Source organism: Rutidosis leptorrhynchoides, chromosome 2, assembly GCF_046630445.1.
Source record: "Rutidosis leptorrhynchoides isolate AG116_Rl617_1_P2 chromosome 2, CSIRO_AGI_Rlap_v1, whole genome shotgun sequence".
NCBI classification, from domain to species: Eukaryota; Viridiplantae; Streptophyta; class Magnoliopsida; order Asterales; family Asteraceae; genus Rutidosis; species Rutidosis leptorrhynchoides.
The window spans coordinates 82,844,716-82,863,743 of NC_092334.1; positions in this window are offsets into that span (position 1 = coordinate 82,844,716).

Sequence of the window (19,028 nt, forward strand, 5' to 3'; positions counted from 1 at the left end):
TATTTGACAGGTGTCTAAACCATGTTGCGGACATCCTCTTAATAACTTTCCATATCTTGTCCATGCCTCATATAGAGTTTCATTTGGTTTCTGTGTGAACGTAACAATTTCTGCTTGAAGTCTTACGGCTTTAGATGCAGGAAAAAATTGTTTAAGAAATTTATCAATTAAAACGTCCCATGTATCGATCGCCCCTTCAGGTAACGATTCCAACCAATCTTTGGCTTCTCCCTTTAAAGTCCAGGGAAATAACATGAGATATATTTGTTCATCCTCCACTTCTCGTATTTTAAATAGTGTGCAGATCCTATTAAAGGTACGTAGATGTTCATTTGGATCTTCCTTCGGTGCACCACTAAATTGGCATTGATTAGTCACCATGTGTAGAATTTGTCCTTTGATTTCATAATCTGGCGCATTAATGTCTGGATGAGTAATTGCGTGACCTTGGCCAGTGCGTTTAGCTCTCATTCGGTCTTCCATACTTAAAGGTTCCAGATTCTCCATAATTGAATTTGTTGAATCGGTATCACTGAATGATTCTGATTTAATAGTTCGTTCCTCAACAATCTCTGTTTGAATGATTGGTGGTTCCGGAGGAAAGTTTAATGGTTCAGGATCTATGAACCGTTCCTGAATATTTTCTGGATTCTCAATTGTGAGGTCGGGTTCAAAAAATGGATTATCGGTATTTTGAACTGAAGTACTTGGTCGACTGGATGACGATTCTAAAGAAAAATCAACGGCGGTTATATTTGTTAAACGATGTCTTGATCGAGTTACAGGTGGTGAACGTACAAAAGGTGATGAACGTCTTGCTCGGTGCATTCACAGAATATCCTATTAGTTTTTAAAAGGAAAGAAAAATTATAATAAGTTATCCAATCAATAGACTTTTCTGATTTTGCCCACGTTTCGAATAGCCAAAAGATGCAGCAGAGGGGCAGGATTCGTTTGGTCTCAATATAATTGAGGACTGTTTGGCTCCAATAACCCGGTCCACGTACAAATCCAACTATTACTACGAACCAGAAAATTTTGATGTCTATCAATTTAACCACTCAAAATAAATTTTCGTAATTTTTAGAAATTTAGATAAGAAGTAGAATAAAATTCTAAGTCCTAAAAACTAGAATGGCGAGAAATAAGAGAGAAAAAGAGTTCGTCGCAAAAGGTCGAAAAAGAAAAATGATTGAAAAATAAAAGGTGACGGAAAAATAAAAGAAACTTATAAAAACTTAAAAATACTTAACTAATTTAACCTTATTACTACAACTAACTTAAAATTATAATCGCAAATTGAAATTACTAATTGGAATGATAATTGATACATAGTAAAAGGTCTAAAAATATTAAAGCTTACAAGAAAAACTAAATCCCAAATGGAAATAACTTAAAAAGAAACTAAAACTTAAAAAGGCGTCGCAAAATTCTAAAGCACCTAAATCTTAGTTTAAAGAAAAAGCACTTAAGGAATTCTACGGCAAAGCCTAAAAATCTAGGAGTAAAAATAACTATAGCAAAAACTAAGTTTAAAATTAATTATGAGCTAAAAATACAAAAGTTACGCTACAACGATTAAAAAGGTACAAAATATAAAAATATACAAAAAGTTGTAAAAAGTACAATTTTTATAAAAAATATTATTTTTATATTATTTATTTAATAAAAACTACTAATTTTACAATTTTAATAAAACTAATTAAACAAAATACATATATAAAGTAAAAAGTAAAAATAAAACTAAAATTAATAATAATAATAATAATAATTAAGTTAAATAATAATAATAATAAATTAAAACTCCGTAATTAATGCAACTTTAGGGTTTTGTCCGTGTGTCAGAAGACCTCCGCGAGTCGCGGCAAATAAAGAGGAAAACCCCGCGAGTCGCGGGGTTCAGAAAAACAGTTGACAGGTTTCACTTTTTACGCGTTTTTCTTTATTTTTTTTTTTTTATTTTCTTTTTTCTGTTTTTAGTTTAAATAAACGATTTTTAATAAAATTTATATTTTTATAAATTAAAATAAAGATAAAGAAACTTATAAAACTTAAATATTTAACAAAATCCTAAAAATACTTATATTTTTGTTTTTCTTTTTATATTTTTGAATAATTAAAACGTAATTTTTTTACAAAAACGACTTTTAATAAAAGTAGATAAAAATCTTTTTTTTTTTATATTAGCGTTGCGCTTCCGGCTTTTAAGAGTTGTCCCCGGCAGCGGCGCCAAAAATACTTGATTGCGAACGAGGTGTATATAAAATAGCTTATATTTTACGCAGAAAATACTATTAAATACGATACAATTTTACACAAGATATTTATTTATTTATAGAATGGATATACTTAAACCTTGCTACAACACTTATAGGCAGTGTACCTAATCGTACAGTAGTGTAGTTTTTAGTAAGTCCGGTTCGTTCCACAGGGAAATCTTTAAACAAAGCTCAACGCTATATTAGTTTACTTTTATAAAAATTCAAATATATATATAAGTAATATTATTATTATAAAGGGGGGTTTTTACCGTTTAATGACCGGTTTGTCGATTTTAAAACTTTAGTCACAATTAAAACCTAATGTAAAATATAAAATAAATACAAGACCTTAAATTAAAGCGTAAAGTAAATAACGATAATGAAATTGCGAATAATAAAAATGCGATAAAAATTAAATTGCGATAATTAAAAAGTACGATAATTAAAAGTGCGATTAAATAAAATAACAATAAATAAAAGTGCGATAATTAGAAGTGCAATTAAATATAAAATAAAGGAAATTAAATATGAAATAAAAGAATTATGCTTATTTAAACTTCCGTAATCATGATGTTTGACGTGTTGATTTTAGTTTTATGCCCATGGGTTAATTGTCCTTTGTCCTGGATTATTCAATATGTCCGTCTGGTTTTTGTCCATAACAGTCCATCAGTCATAAATATAAATTGCAAGTGTCCTTGTCAAATTATTATTATACCCGAAGATAAATATTCCAACTAATTGGGGATTCGAATTGTAACAAGGTTTTAATACTTTGTTTAATGAATACACCAGGTTATCGACTGCGTGTAAACCAAGGTTTTACTACTTTGTTAACAATTACACCAATTACCCTTGAATGTAATTTCACCCCTGTTTTAATTATTCTAGTGGCTATTAATCCATTCCCGTGTCCGGTTAAATGAACGATTATTCATACAAATAAATACCCCGCCCATCGTGTCCGATCGAGTGTATATGGTAATTTATAGGGACGCCCAATTGTAAATCTTTATATTAACATTAACAAACTTTCATTTAGTTAAACAAATATAAAGCCCATTAATAGCCCATAGTCTAGTTTCCACAAGTGTCGTTCTTTTGTCCAAACCCCAATTATGGTACAAAGCCCAATTACCCAATTTTAGTAATTAGCCCAACATCATGATTACTTCGTTTTAAATAAGCATAATAATAACTTAGCTACGAGACATTAATATAAAAAGGTTGAACATAACTTACAATGATTAAAAATAGCGTAGCGTTACACGGACAGAATTTTGACTTACACCCTTACAACATTCGCTAACATACCCTTATTATTAGAATTATAATTAAAATTAAAATATAAAATATAAATATATATTACTTCGTATGAATGAGAAGAAAAAAATGATGAAATTTTGATCAGAATTCGGGTTGATTTATAGCCAGAAGTGAAATTTGGGGCTCCGCGACTCGCGGCAAAAAGCCCTTCAAACTCCGCGAGTCGCGGAGAGGTATTTTCATTTCACACCCTTGGAGTTTCTGGCTGCCGACGGTTTTTAATATATATATATAATATATATATAATTAATATAATTAATTATATATTATATTATATTTATATACATAGTTAACTTGTAATTTTTAGTCCGTTGCGTCGAGCGTTAAGAGTTGACTCTAGTCCCGGTTCCGGATTTTCGAACGTCCTCGCGTACAATTTAATATCTTGTACTTTGCGTTTTGAATCTTGTACTTTTGTAATTTCGAGACGTTTCTTATCAATAATTGGAACCTTTTCGATTGTCTTTTGTACTTTTGAGCTTTTTGGTCGTTTGCGTCTTCAATTCGTCGAATCTGTCTTTTGTCTTCACCTTTTATTATTTAAACGAATATCACTTGTAAATAGAACAATTGCAACTAAAAGCTTGTCTTTCTTGAGGAATAATGCTATGAAATATATGTTCGTTTTTAGCATTATCAGTTATACCACAAAACATTTTAGAAAAGTAGAATTATATATATTCATAATAGGTTTCAAGTTTTTAAATTACAGTCTGTTGGTGAAGCATGGGATAAAGTCCAAAGGTTAAATAAACGCATGAAATCATCTTAATGAAAAATGTCGAGTTACTTAACTTGTCGATATCCAATATCTAAGTTATTTACACTCCACGTTCTTATTTTCATATTAAATAAAATGAAAGTTAACATAGTTATCTTATCAAGGTCACGAGGAAAATATTATAAAACATGCCTTGGAAATTAAACAGGAATTTTCACTAACCCTTGTCTAGTTCCCGTTAATTGACACATTTGTTCTTATTTATAAATCACTTTACCATTTTTCGAATGTTGTCAAAAAGAATAGATTTCTTAAATCACAGTGGACCTCATAACATAGGCCCGTAATCATATCATAATGTATCTGATAATTCAATCATTTGATATTATCTCTTAATTCTGTCGATAAATATATCGAAACAAATACGTTCATGTAAAGTATCATATATCTAATACTTTGTTAATGTTTTCAGTTAATATTATATATTATATATACATATCTATATACTCATAATTGTTCGTGAATCGTCGAACACGGTCAAAGGGTAATTGATTACATGAATGTAGTTCCAAACTTTTTGAGATTCAACATTACAAATTCTGCTTATCGTGTCAGAAACATATAAAGGTTAAGTTTAAATTTGGTCGGAAATTTTCGGGTCGTCACAGTACCTACCCGTTAAAGAAATTTCTTCCCGAAATTTGATCGAGGTCGTCATGGCTAACAATAAGAATGTTATTATGACGAATATAAGTTGATTCATAGGGTTTTATCATGATTGAGAAATATGGATAAAATAATTCGATTACTCGAAACGTATGAGTGAAGCTATCGTAAAAGAGTGAAATGAGAAAATAGGGATTCGTCTTATCTTTTGACGTCATCACGGTTGATCTCCAGATTAAAGAAAATCTTTGTAATCTATATAGGATTTGATTCTTCGATGATTAAGGAAATTATGATCCTCTTCGATTTAATGCGATGATTCATCTCGATTTTTCTGTCGGATATTTCACTATAAATCCACCTCCTTCGTTTCCTTTTAATTCACACCTTCTATTCTTTCTCCCTCAATTCTTACTTTAAAATTATTCATCAATATGCTTCATCCAGTGCTGATTCTCGATATACTCCTCACTTTCATATCTGTCGTTCTTCTTTTTCATCTACCTCCGGAAGAATCTATTTACTTCTACTATACTCTTGGTTTTATAGTGTTTTTTTTTTGTTCTCCCGTGTCTTTATATTACTATATGCATCGATATATACGGTTTATAATTTCTGGGTTGTTGTTGGGTTTTATATCTTCCCTTATATTTCGATGTCCCTGCTTCTGTCTTCTATAATCATTGTCATCCCCAATTAATGCTCTCTTTTATTTGCTGCGATTTATACCCCAATTTCTATTTCGGAGTTTTGTCCTTTCGTTTCTTCTTCTTGCGATTAAGCACCACTTGTAATGGTCCAGAATTCGCATATATGAATTTCGGAATGAACATTGTTAATTTTCTAAGAAGGAAACTGTAATGGCACGATCTTGACTTGTCAAATTACTAGAATACCTCGGATAAGGCCGAATCATCAAGAAATATTTTCTTGATATTTTAGAGGTTAAAGAGAATACAAGAGTCGTGTAACATAGAACATGATGACGTTATAATCTGTGAATCATCACGTTCCATTTAGAAACTCAGCATGACTTACTGTAATATAATCACGTTGATCAAGTGTCATTATATTATACTAGTTCATGCTTCAGTTCCCAACACTACTTCAAAAATATTCCTATTTTAAATTCGAAAGTTTCAGAATTTAGAAACTAAAATAGTTTCTTTTATGATGTAATACAGACAGCACGAAGAGGTAAATGATTTCAGATAAGAATAATTATGGAAATATCTTCAGAAATATGGAGGATATTTATAATGAAAGATACGATGATATCTTAAAATTTCTAATATCAGAGGATGATGAAGAATATTGTCCGTAAGGATTTAGAGTCAGGAGCAAGGTATTCGATAATGACTTCAGCAGACATGGAATCATTTGGATTCTTTGATGGTAGATTTCGTCCTTGTGATTTATCCACAGCCTTCCTCATGGTTTGCTCAATCCGTATTTTTCAGTACCAAATCTTCTCTTTTTCTGAGCTTTGCTAACACACTACTCTTTATCATCGAACTTTTTACTATTAAGGTCGTTTATAGTTTTTGCTGCTTCATCAGTATTTCGAGAACTAGTTCGCAGTTTAGGGTGTTTTTCAGAAACTTCACATTCAAAGTATATAAGTCCAGAAGATAGACACATATAATTGTTGGTGTAGACATGCTGCGAGATTTCAAAATACTGATTGCTAATTTCCGATGATTCGTATGGCAATTCTCGTTACAAGATGCAGATGAGTAAATGATGGGGTTTTGATAAATATAAAGATTTTTCAGAAAATCAAAGATCAATGAAGTTGTTAATAAGTTTACTGCAAATGTGGCGAGATATGAAAGGTTCCCCGGTAATAATGATGAAGGGGTAATCATTATAATAAGGCTTATTCGATTGAACAATTGAAGTTGGTTTGCTGGAGCTGTGACAAAACCGTCTATTTTTAGAAGGGATTGAAAAGTTATTTTAGCTAGTAAATGTCAAAAGGTCTGACATGGATACATGTTAAATTATGACTTTAGTTTCAAGAGTTTTTCAGGTACGTAACTGTGGATAACATGTGGTTGGATCATCATCTTGATTGTTCATTATTTGAAGTGTCTTCAGGTATTTCGAAGGGTTTGAACACAGATTATAATCGTTAATATACATACGATGTTCTAACACAGTTTTGAAGTTAAAGTATAGCTTTGAAAGATGTAAGAATCTAAGAGTGATGATACCGGTTATAACTTGAATTGAATTCGGCGATTTCAAAATCAGAATATGTAATTAGATTTTTGAATGAGTATGGTTGTTTTAATTTCTGTAAAAGAATGTATTTGTTGTGAAAGTAGGGAGTATAATGGATGATCTGTTGAATCAGATTCGAAGAATGTAACATATTAATTGTGAATTTATATATCTCTCGGGTATTACCTACCCGTAAAAAAATGTCACAATTAATATTTTGTGCAAAAGAATTTTATTACAGTCTTTATGGAAATATATGTGTATATTTCTTCAGATGTAATATAGATTTAATGAGTTAATATTAAATTAAACTCACTTGATTTATGGTTAAGGCTTGGATAGATAATTTATAAACTTTAGAAATTACATAATCATCGTAGAATGTTTTCCCAATGAAGTTATGAATCAATACTTCATCGTTGTGGTATTCCTTAGTATCTACAGGGCGTATGACGTTGATGCTCATGGGACAGATTGTGAAGTTGAGGTTTGCGATGCGGTTGTTGCTGGTGGTGGTAATGGTACTGTTGATGTTGTTGATGGTGGTACTTGTTATTTTGCTGGTGCTACTGCTGGTGTTTGTAACCTTTGCACCATATTCTCCAAAGCCACTACCCGAGCGCGAAGCTCGTTGACTTCTTCTATTACACCTGGGTGATTGTCGGTTCGGACGAGCGGATAAATAAGATCTAGAATTTGGTGTAGTATATAATCATGACGAGATACTCTGGAAATGAGAGAAAATGGTGTTTCGAACAGGTTCGCCGGTAAGTGCTTCAGGTTCATTTCCAAGAGGGCAATGTGGTGGATGGAAAGGATCGCCTTCTTCTTGTCTCCAATGATTAAGGAGGCTACGAACCCATCCCCAATTCATCCAGAATAGATGATGGCTGATTGGTTGATCCATTTCAGTCGCACTGCTTTCAGAGCTTGAGTGGGATTCCATTTTGAAATCCGAGGAACTTGAACTGATGACGAATTCCATTTCGGACGATTTGATAAAGGATTTTTCGATACGAAATGATTTTCCGGCTATCGGGTGGTATTCTAACTACATAGAATATCTATATATATAGATCAAAAGATTTCATAGATTACGGAGGAATTTACGGAATATGTCAGGCAAAGTTTACGGTAATAGATACGATAAGATATGATTTAGCAGATACGCTAAGATATGAATTTTGTCTATACACTATTCATGCAATCAATGCAGCAAGACGTGTCTAGACTAAGAATGATAAGCAGGTAATTTCCTAAGGATGGTAAGTAGATGATTTCCGACTAAAAATGATAAACAAAACTTTTGACATGCAGACACGGTCGAAGTCCAGATTCACTAATGCATCTTAACAACTATCAGTTAGACACACTAATGCAAGACCTGGTTCGCTAAGACCACCGCTCTGATACCAACTGAAATGACCCGTTCATATACATTATAAACGATTCACAATAGTTGATTACATCGCGAGGTATTTGACCTCTATATGATACGTTTTACAAACATTACATTCGTTTTTAAAAGACAAACTTTCTTTACATCAAAAATTGACGGCATGCATACCATTTCATATTACATCCAACTATAATTGACCTAATATTAATCTTGATGAACTCAACGACTCGAATGCAACGTCTTTCAAAGTATGTCATGAATGACTCCAGGTAATATCCTTAAAATGAACTAATGCACAGCGGAAGATTTCTTTAATACCTGAGAATAAACATGCTTTAAAGTGTCAACCAAAAGGTCGGTGAGTTCATTAGTTTATCATAATCAATCATTTCCGTAATAGTAATAGACCACAAGATTTCAGTTTCCATAAATATCCGTACACTCGCAATTGTTTAAAAGTATTCTATAAGTTGTAGGCACCCGGTAACAAGCCTTAATATTCATGTTTTACCCTCTGAAGTACACCAGATCAGGTGTGTTTAAAATAACCTCGAAGTACTAAAGCATCTCATAGTCAGGATGGGGTTTGTCAGGCCCAATAGATCTATCTTTAGGATTCGCGCCTACCGTACATAGACAAGTAGTTTAATGTTACCAAGCTAAGGGTATATTTCTGGTTTAAACCCACATAGAATTAGTTTTAGTACTTGTGCCTATTTAGTAAAACATTTATAAAACAGCGCATGTATTCTCAGCCCAAAAATATATATAAAAAGGGAGTAATGAAACTCACAATACTGTATTTCGTAGCAATTATGTATATGACGGCACTGAAAATGATAAATGTTAGGTTGACCTCACGAGCAATACCCTCGATCAATACCCATAACCTCCATAGCTATAACCCATAATTTCCTTAGCTCTATCCCGTTTGAAAACTTATTTTGAAATCGTCCGAGTATAACTCCGTCGTAGTATTTTATGTATACTAATAATATCTTGAAATAATACAAAAAATATATATATATATATATATATATATATATATATATATATATATATATATATATATATATATATATATATATATGTGTAATTCGATTGAGAGAGTTTAGAGAAATATATTTTCAAGTTTCTATGAAATAATGAAACCTATTGAATTCTATTTATAATAGATTTTTGAATTATTAAAGTGAATTATTAAAGTATGAATTATTAAAGTGAATTATTAAAGTATGAATTATTAAAGTGAATTATTAAAGTGAATTATTAAAGTATAAATTATTAAAGTGAATTATTAAAGTATGAATTATTAAAGTGAATTATTAAAGTATGAATTATTAAAGTGAATTATTAAAGTAAATTATTAAAGTTAAAGTAAAATAAAAGTAAAGTAAAGGTAAAGTTAAAGTATAGTAAAAGTATAAAACTATATACGTATAATACGCGTATAAATATATATAATATTAATTTAAATCGTTATATATATTTAATAAAATAAAATATAAATATCGTTATCTTTATCATACTGGTTAAGTAATGAGTTGTCAAAAGTGGTTCTAGATATTTATAAAAGATATATACGTTTTAATAATAAAGTTCTTTTTAAACTGAAAACGTTTTTTGTACTTTTGAAACTAAATCAAATAAATATGATAATTTTGTTTTCCAAAACTAAATATATTTAAGAATCATTTTGTTAAAAGGTTAAAATAATGGAAATCGTTATACCACAAAACATTTTAGAAAAGTAGAATTATATATATTCATAATAGGTTTCAAGTTTTTAAATTACAGTCTGTTGGTGAAGCATGGGATAAAGTCCAAAGGTTAAATAAATGTATGAAATCATCTTAATGAAAAATGTCGAGTTACTTAACTTGTCGATATCCAACATCTAAGTTATTTACACTCCACGTTCTTATTTTCATATTAAATAAAATGAAAGTTAACATAGTTATCTTATCAAGGTCACGAGGAAAATATTATAAAACATGCCTTGGAAATTAAACAGGAATTTCCACTAACCCTTGTCTAGTTCCCGTTAATTGACATATTTGTTCTTATTTATAAATCACTTTACCATTTTCCGAATGTTGTCAAAAAGAATAGATTTCTTAAATCACAGTGGACCTCATAACATAGGCCCGTAATCATATCATAATGTATCTGATAATTCAATCATTTGATATTATCTCTTAATTCTGTCGATAAATATATCGAAACAAATACGTTCATGTAAAGTATCATATATCTAATACTTTGTTAATGTTTTCAGTTAATATTATATATTATATATACATATCTATATACTCATAATTGTTCGTGAATCGTCGAACACGGTCAAAGGGTAATTGATTACATGAATGTAGTTCCAAACTTTTTGAGATTCAACATTACAAATTCTGCTTATCGTGTCGGAAACATATAAAGGTTAAGTTTAAATTTGGTCGGAAATTTTCGGGTCGTCACACATATATTTCTCTTATAGCCTATATGAAGTGCCAAAATGTTATTACTTCCTCTAGTTTTCTGAGAATTTGAAATTCTTTTTTTTCTTTATCTGCAGAATAATATCCGTGTCTTTTTCCTTTGCAGTTCTCAGTTTGCATTGCGCTCATATTTGTGGAATCATATCCGTGTTTTTTTAATATTTCAGGCTGTAAGTTTATAAAAAAAATAATTTTAATTAGATTAATTGATGAGAATTTATCTTCATCTCACAACATAATTTTACAGGCGTGGCTGATCCTAAAGATGTTCTTTGGGAGGCTACTAATATAGCCGAAACTAGATACAAACCCCTCTCTTCAAGCAAATTGTTGGGTGTTATTCACTATTCTAGTTTTGAAGATATGGATTTTGACTTCACATTACCGTATGAGAAACGAATAAATCTCTAGTTTTGGATGATGGTGTTGGGTCGTCTATTGTGGAGGTGGCAGGGCCACTTGTTATGCATGATACTTCAGTTTCTAGGCCAACTTAAGTTTTGGATGATGGTGTTGGGTCGTCCCATGTTCATTTGTGAGATGAGTTTGTAAGATGATGATGCACCTGCACGTTAACTAGTGATGCATTATACTGCAGTTGCATTTCAAGCAAGTCAAACATTGATGTATCTTGATGTACCTGTTGTTTAAGCACGTCAACTAGTGATTCTAGCGGGTCCTATTGTTCTTGATGCATCATAAGGGATTATGATATGTTGTCCATTTGAACGGATTATTTCCACGCTTTGCTGACCAACAATAGGACCCCCTGCAATCACTAGTTGACGTGGTTGAACAATGGGTGCTTCATGATACATCACTGCTTGACCTGCTTGAACTGCAGGTGCATCGTGATGTATCACTAATTTACCTGCTTGTGCATCATCATCTAACAAATGAACGTGAGACGTTCCAGCACCATCATCCAAAACTTGAGTCGGCCTAGAAATTAAAGTATCGTGCATAACAAGTGGCCCTGCCACCTCCACATTAGACGGCCAACACCATCATCCAAAACTTGAGATTTATTCGTGTTCTCATCTCGTAATGTGAAGTCAAAATCTATATATTCAATCTAGAGTAGTGAATAGCACCCAACAATTTGCTTGAGATGAGATCCATGTATCTTGTTTTGGTTATATTAGTAGCCTATCAAAGAACAACATCAAGATCAACCGCCTACAAAATTATGTTGTGAGATGGAGATAATTTCTCAATTAATCAATCTAATTAAAATTATTTGTACAAACTTATGTTGGATGTGCAAAGAAGATCAAAACAAAGAAACAGGTACCAGGTCGCGTTCGGGCATGGTTTGTCGCGAAACGCGACGGTTTGGAACGCGACATGTGAAGCTGGAATGCGACATATCAATCAGTAATCAGGGCTTGATGACTATCGCGTTTTGATCAAGGTTGTCGCGTGTGGATCCAGTTCATCGCGTAACGCGATGGGGTGTCGCAAAACGCGACATTGTTCGTGGCCAGCAAGTTATTTGATTTGTTTCCTAATTTTGATTAGCACTATAAATATACCCTTTGTATTCTGTAACCTTATGTACGAAAATCAATAAAAAAGCTCTCTAGCTGCCCGTGGACTAAAGCAATCATACCGATTGCATATAACCACGTAAATTCTTGTGTCTTTTACTTTTCTTGCATTTATTTTGTCCGTTTGTCGTTTGTGGGATCACAATCTATTGATTGGTGATCGTTGTTGGGTCCATAAATACCTAACAACTGGTATCTAGAGCACAAGGTTCGTATTGGGCGTAATGGCGGACGAAAGAAAGTTTAGGATTGATCGGTTCGATGGGAAAGATTTTGGATTTTGGAAGATGCAAATAGAAGACTATTTGTACCAGAAAAAATTACACTTACCACTTGAAGAGAAGAAGCTGGATAGCGTTAAACAAGAAGATTGGGATCTCCTAGATCGCCAAGCTTTAGGAGCGGTTAGTGTAGCGACCCCGATAAATCGTCAAATGACGGCGTCATCTACGTATGGTCCCATTACATGGTCGTAAGTCTTTATAACAAAGTTTGACCGAAAAGTATGTCGCATTCATTTCATAAATAAGGGTGTTTCAAAGTTTACAAAAGTAGTTTCCATAACAAGTACATAAGAATGTTTAAAGTTTGTATGAAACACGTGCGACACGATTAAAAGTAGTCAAAAAGATGCTCCACGTATGCAAGTATACTCGACATCCAATGCAAGTATCAAAAAGTATGAGCGGAAGCATATATCACCTAAGTTCAAGGACCTGAGAAAAACATAGAGAATCTGTCAACGAAAACGTTGGTGAAATCATAGGTTTAAATAAGTAAGTGAGTAAAAGTAAGTTGAACCACAAGATTTGCAACATCGATAAAGTCATAGTACATTCTAAAAGTTAATATTCACGAGCACTCAATTATCAAAGCTTAACATTCCGTCCGTTGAACCCCGTAATAATAGTGTTAGAACATACACTGTTTTCCGAAAATATATTTCACCCGTAGACGGTAGCGAACCGTCCGAAGTGAGGGTTTGTCAAACCCATATGGCCATATAACATAAGTTCTCGCTTACACCATCTGATGTAACTAATGATAATCGAATTGAGGATTTGTTTTCAAACTCGTATGTAGAATGTTTGTTTTCCCTGTACTTGTGTTCACGTAGTTTAAAAGAACGTTTATGTTTTCTCATCCCAAAAGTAAGTTCAAAAAGAGTAAAAGTGGGACTATGATCTCACCTTGTATGCACGAACCAAAAAGTACTTCGACAAGTAACGTGTGCAAAGAACAATGCTAGTCTTGACCTAAACAAATAGGCTGTATCAATAACGATAGTCACGAAGGGTCAAAGATGTTCAATTAGTCATATGGCTCAATACGACTCGATTATGTAGCATGTGCAATCAAATTGTCAAGTTTCATGCAAAGTACAAGTATATAAACAAGTTAGGAGGGTTGCATAATCATTTGGTTAAGTTTGACAAAAAGTCAAACTTTGGTCGGTCAAAGTCAACAAAAAGTCAACACGTTCGGGTCGGGTCTCGAAAAAATTTTCTATGCTAGTTATTCATATATAAACATTTAAAAACAAGTTACATGTAAATTGGAGGTCTAGAACATGCCAAACATTTTTCGTCAAAAGGTCAAGCAAACAGCCAGTTTTAGGCAAACGGGACGGCGTCCCATATAGCTGGACGGCGTCCAGGTTTTAAAGGTGGGACGGCGTCCTGAGAAGCTAGACAGCGTCCAGGTTCTAAAAGTGGGACGGCTTCCTGAGTATCTGGACGGCGTCCAAGGGGGTTTCCAGGCCTTGTTTGCTGCAACTCTTAAATGCACGAATCAAAACACAAACCAACACATTTCATGACCCGCAAACAATCAAGATATGTATCTTATATCATCGGAAAGGTAATTTGACAAGGAACATAACTAAGCACTTTTCATTAATCAAAATTCCACTTACAACTACCAAAAACCGCCATCAATGTTCCTCATTCAATGCATACAAGTCATAAATGCCATTTAATGATTCGGTAACCAAATTACATGAACAATATGCCGTTTCGAAGGTAATTAAGCATACAACACAACCTAACACTTACAACTAACATTCCATGTCATTCAAATCATTAAAAGTCCATTTTAAGTTCATGAAACCTTAACCTAAATTCACCAAATTTCATAATCAAGTTTAGGAGGTTTCATAAATCAAACTATACATCATAATGAAGCTAGTAACACTAGAAACACAATTAAAACATGAACTCTTAGCATCAAACAACATATGAACACTCAAATTTCAATATTAAGCATGTCATCTTTCAATATGAACTAGTTACATCAAAATATCAAAAACGAGCATACAAATCACATAAACAAACTAGACTCGAGCCATAGACACTAATTAACAACCTTATAACTTAAAAATCTCAAGAACACAAGAATTAGTGATTTTTGAAAGTTACCCAAAATTGATGAAATCGGTATGGAAACGAAGAGGAGATCACGAGGAGTTCAAATATGCAATTTGTTTTGATCGAATCCTTCTTGAACGAATTTGGATGATGATTGAAGGTTTGAGGGTTTTGAGAGAAAAGGTGAAGTAGTAAAATGAAAGAGATGAATGAATGGATGAGAATAAGGGTTGACTCTTTGACCTAGTCAAATGTTTCAACCTTTGGCAAGTTTGGTCCCTCAACTTTAAATCGGGTGCGGGAATTACCTAAACGAGATAATTCAACGCATATTAACGGGATGTGTTATAAACATATAACGGAACTTAAATAGTTAAACGGAAAAGTAAACGGAAAAAGGCGGGATGTTACATTACCTACACCTTAAAAGAAATTTCGTCCCGAAATTTAGGTAGGCGTAGTAGTCGTTGTTTCTTCCTCGGGACCGGGAATAGATGAGGGTGTTTCTTTCGCATTTGATCTTCTCTTTCCCAAGTAAACTCGGGTCCCCTTTTGGCGTTCCAACGGACCTTAACAATCGGGATCCGGCTTTGTTTTAATTCCTCCTCGACGTAGTCCACAATTTCAACCGGTTCCTCCACAAAATGGAGTTTGTCATTAATAGTAAGTTCCTCGAGAGGGACGACGATATCGGGCTCGGCGAGACACTTCTTCAAGTTAGATACATGAAAAGTAGGATGGACGGAGCTTAGTTGAGGCGGAAGGTTTAAACGATAAGCAACGGTTCCGATACGCTCTAAGATTTCGAAAGGACCAACGTACCACGGATTTAGTTTCCCACGTTTCCCAAAATGGATGACACCTTTCCAAGGTGCGACCTTTAACATGACGCGGTCACCGACTTGAAATTCAAGGTCTTTGCGTCTTTTGTCGGTATAGCATTTTTGACGACTCCGGGCCGTCCGAAGCCTATCTCGGATTTGAAGAATCTTTTCGGTTGTTTCGTGAATGAGTTCGGGCCCGGAAATTTGCACGTCACCCACTTCGGCCCAACAAAGAGGAGAGCGACATTTTCGTCCATATAACGCTTCAAAAGGTGCGGCCTTAATACTCGCGTGATAACTATTATTGTAAGAGAATTCGGCGAGAGGTAAGTGATTGTCCCAAGCTTTTCCAAAATCAACAACGCAGGCTCGTAACATATCCTCTAAGGTTTGTATTGTACGTTCACTTTGCCCATCGGTTTGGGGATGATATGCGGTGCTCATGTCCAAACGCGTTCCCAACGCTTCTTGTAACGTACGCCAAAATCTAGAAACGAAACGACCATCTCGGTCAAAGATAATCGATAACGGTACTCCGTGTCGGGCTACAATCTCTTTAATGTAAAGTCGTGCAAGTTTCTCCATTTTGTCGGTTTCTTTCATGGCGAGAAAGTGCGCGGATTTGGTGAGACGGTCAACAATGACCCAAATTGTATCATAACCGCCCGACGTTTTCGGTAGTTTGGTGATAAAATCCATCGTGATCCTTTCCCACTTCCATTGCGGGATCTCGGGTTGTTGAAGTAACCCGGACGGTCTTTGGTGTTCGGCTTTGACTTTAGCGCAAGTCAAACAATTGGCGACGTATCTAGCAACCTCCTTTTTGATGTTCGGCCACCAATATTGTTCTTTAAGGTCATGGTACATCTTATTGGCGCCGGGATGAATCGAGTATCGCGATTTGTGGGCTTCGTCTAGGATGAGGTTTCGTAGATCGCCATATTTAGGCACCTAAATTTTTCCGGCGTAATATCGAAGTCCGGTCTCCTTAACTTCGAATCGGGAGACGAGAATGTTTAAAAGTTCGCGTGCGATGTTGTTGTCCTTAAGAGCTTCATCTTGGGCTACCCAAATTTGGCTATTAAGGTTGGAGTGGATGGTGATATTCAAAGCTCGGACACGAAGAGGCACCGCTCTTTCCTTTCGACTTAAGGCATCGGCCACTACATTTGCCTTCCCGGGGTGGTAACGAAGCTCGCAATTATAATCGTTCAAGGTCTCAATCCACCTTCGTTGTCTCATGTTTAGTTGCTTTTGATCGAAGATATGTTGGAGACTTTTGTGATCGGTAAAGATAGTACTCTTGGTACCAAGAAGATGTTGTCTCCATAGCTTAAGTGCAAAGATGACGGCACCGAGTTCAAGATCATGTGTCGTGTAGTTTCGTTCGTGAACTTTGAGTTGTCGAGAGGCATAAGCAATGACTTTCTTTCGTTGCATTAGCACACACCCATAACCGTTTTTCGAGGCATCACAATATACAACAAAATCATCATTGCCTTCGGGAAGTGACAAGATAGGAGCGGTGGTTAGTTTAGTTTTCAAGATTTGGAAAGCGGTTTCTTGTTCGGATGTCCAAACGAATTTTCGTTCCTTGTGAGTTAACGCGGTTAAAGGATGAGCGATTAGGGAGAAATCCTTGATGAATTTACGATAGTATCCGGCGAGACCCAAGAATTGACGAATTTGAGTAGGAGTAGTAGGAGTCTCCCATTTACTAATGGCTTCGATTTTTGCGGGATCGACTTTAATGCCTTGATCACTTACAACATGACCAAGAAATTTAACTTCCTTTAACTAAAATTCACACTTGGAGAACTTGGCATATAGTTGCTCTTTTCTCAAGAGCTCGAGCACGAGTCGGAGATGTTCTTTGTGCTCCTCTTCGCTTTTAGAATAGACCAAAATATCGTCAATGAACACGATAACGAATTTGTCGAGGTAAGGTTTGCACACGCGGTTCATGAGATCCATGAACACCGCCGGTGCGTTAGTGAGACCGAAAGACATGACAAGGAATTCATAACTACCATAACGAGTCCGGAAAGCGGTTTTGGAGACATCTTCCCCCTTAACCCTTAGTTGATGATAACCCGAACGGAGATCGATTTTTGAATATACACGAGAACCTTGTAGTTGATCAAAGAGATCATCGATGCGAGGAAGGGGATATCGGTTCTTAACCGTCAATTTGTTTAGTTCACGATAATCAATGCACATTCGTAGGGATCCGTCTTTCTTCTTGACGAATAAAATCGGAGCGCCCCATGGTGAATGGCTAGGTTGAATGAAACCACGGTCAAGTAACTCTTGGATTTGACTTTGTAATTCTTGCAATTCGGATGGAGCGAGTCTATATGGTGCACGAGCTACGGGTGCGGCTCCTGGAATAAGATCGATTTGAAATTCAACCGGTCGATGAGGTGGAAGACCCGGTAATTCGTCGGGAAATACATCGAAAAAGTCACTAACAATTGGCACATCTTCGATGCGCTTTCCGTCGGCCTCGACTTTCTTAACGTGAGCAAGAATCGCGAAACAACCCTTGCGAAGTAGCTTTCGAACTTTAAGGCACGAAACGAGATTGAGTCCGGTGCAATTTTTGTCGCCATAGACAATCAATGGTTCACCATTCTCGATAGGAATTCGGATTGCGTGAAGATCGCAAAGAATGTGAGATTTATTTTTGACCATCCAATTCATACCGATTATTACATCAAAACTCCCTAATTCCATGGGTATCAAGTCAATTTCAAATTCCTTACCCAAAATGTTCAAAGTACACCCCCGGTAATATGTGTCGGCACTTAAGAGTTTTCCGTCGGCCACTTCGATGGAATAAGTAGTATCTAAAGGGTGTGGTGGAGTGCAAAGGGTAGGAGCCAAAGTCTTAGACACAAAACATTTATCGGCACCCGAATCGAATAAGCAAGTAACATAAGAGTTATTGAGAAGAAACGTACCCGTGACTAGTTCATTGTCATCTCGGGCTTCCTCGGTGTTGATGTTAAAGGCTCGGCCTCAGTTGTTGGGGTTGGCTTTCTTTTTCGGGCATTCGTTCTTATAATGGCCCGTTTGGCCACATTCGTAACAAGTGACCGTTTTTGAAGGATTGGGCCCCTTTCGAGCAACGGGGGCGGCGCTTGTGCAATTGTTGGCCCTATGACCAACACCTTGGCAACGGTGACAAACTAGCT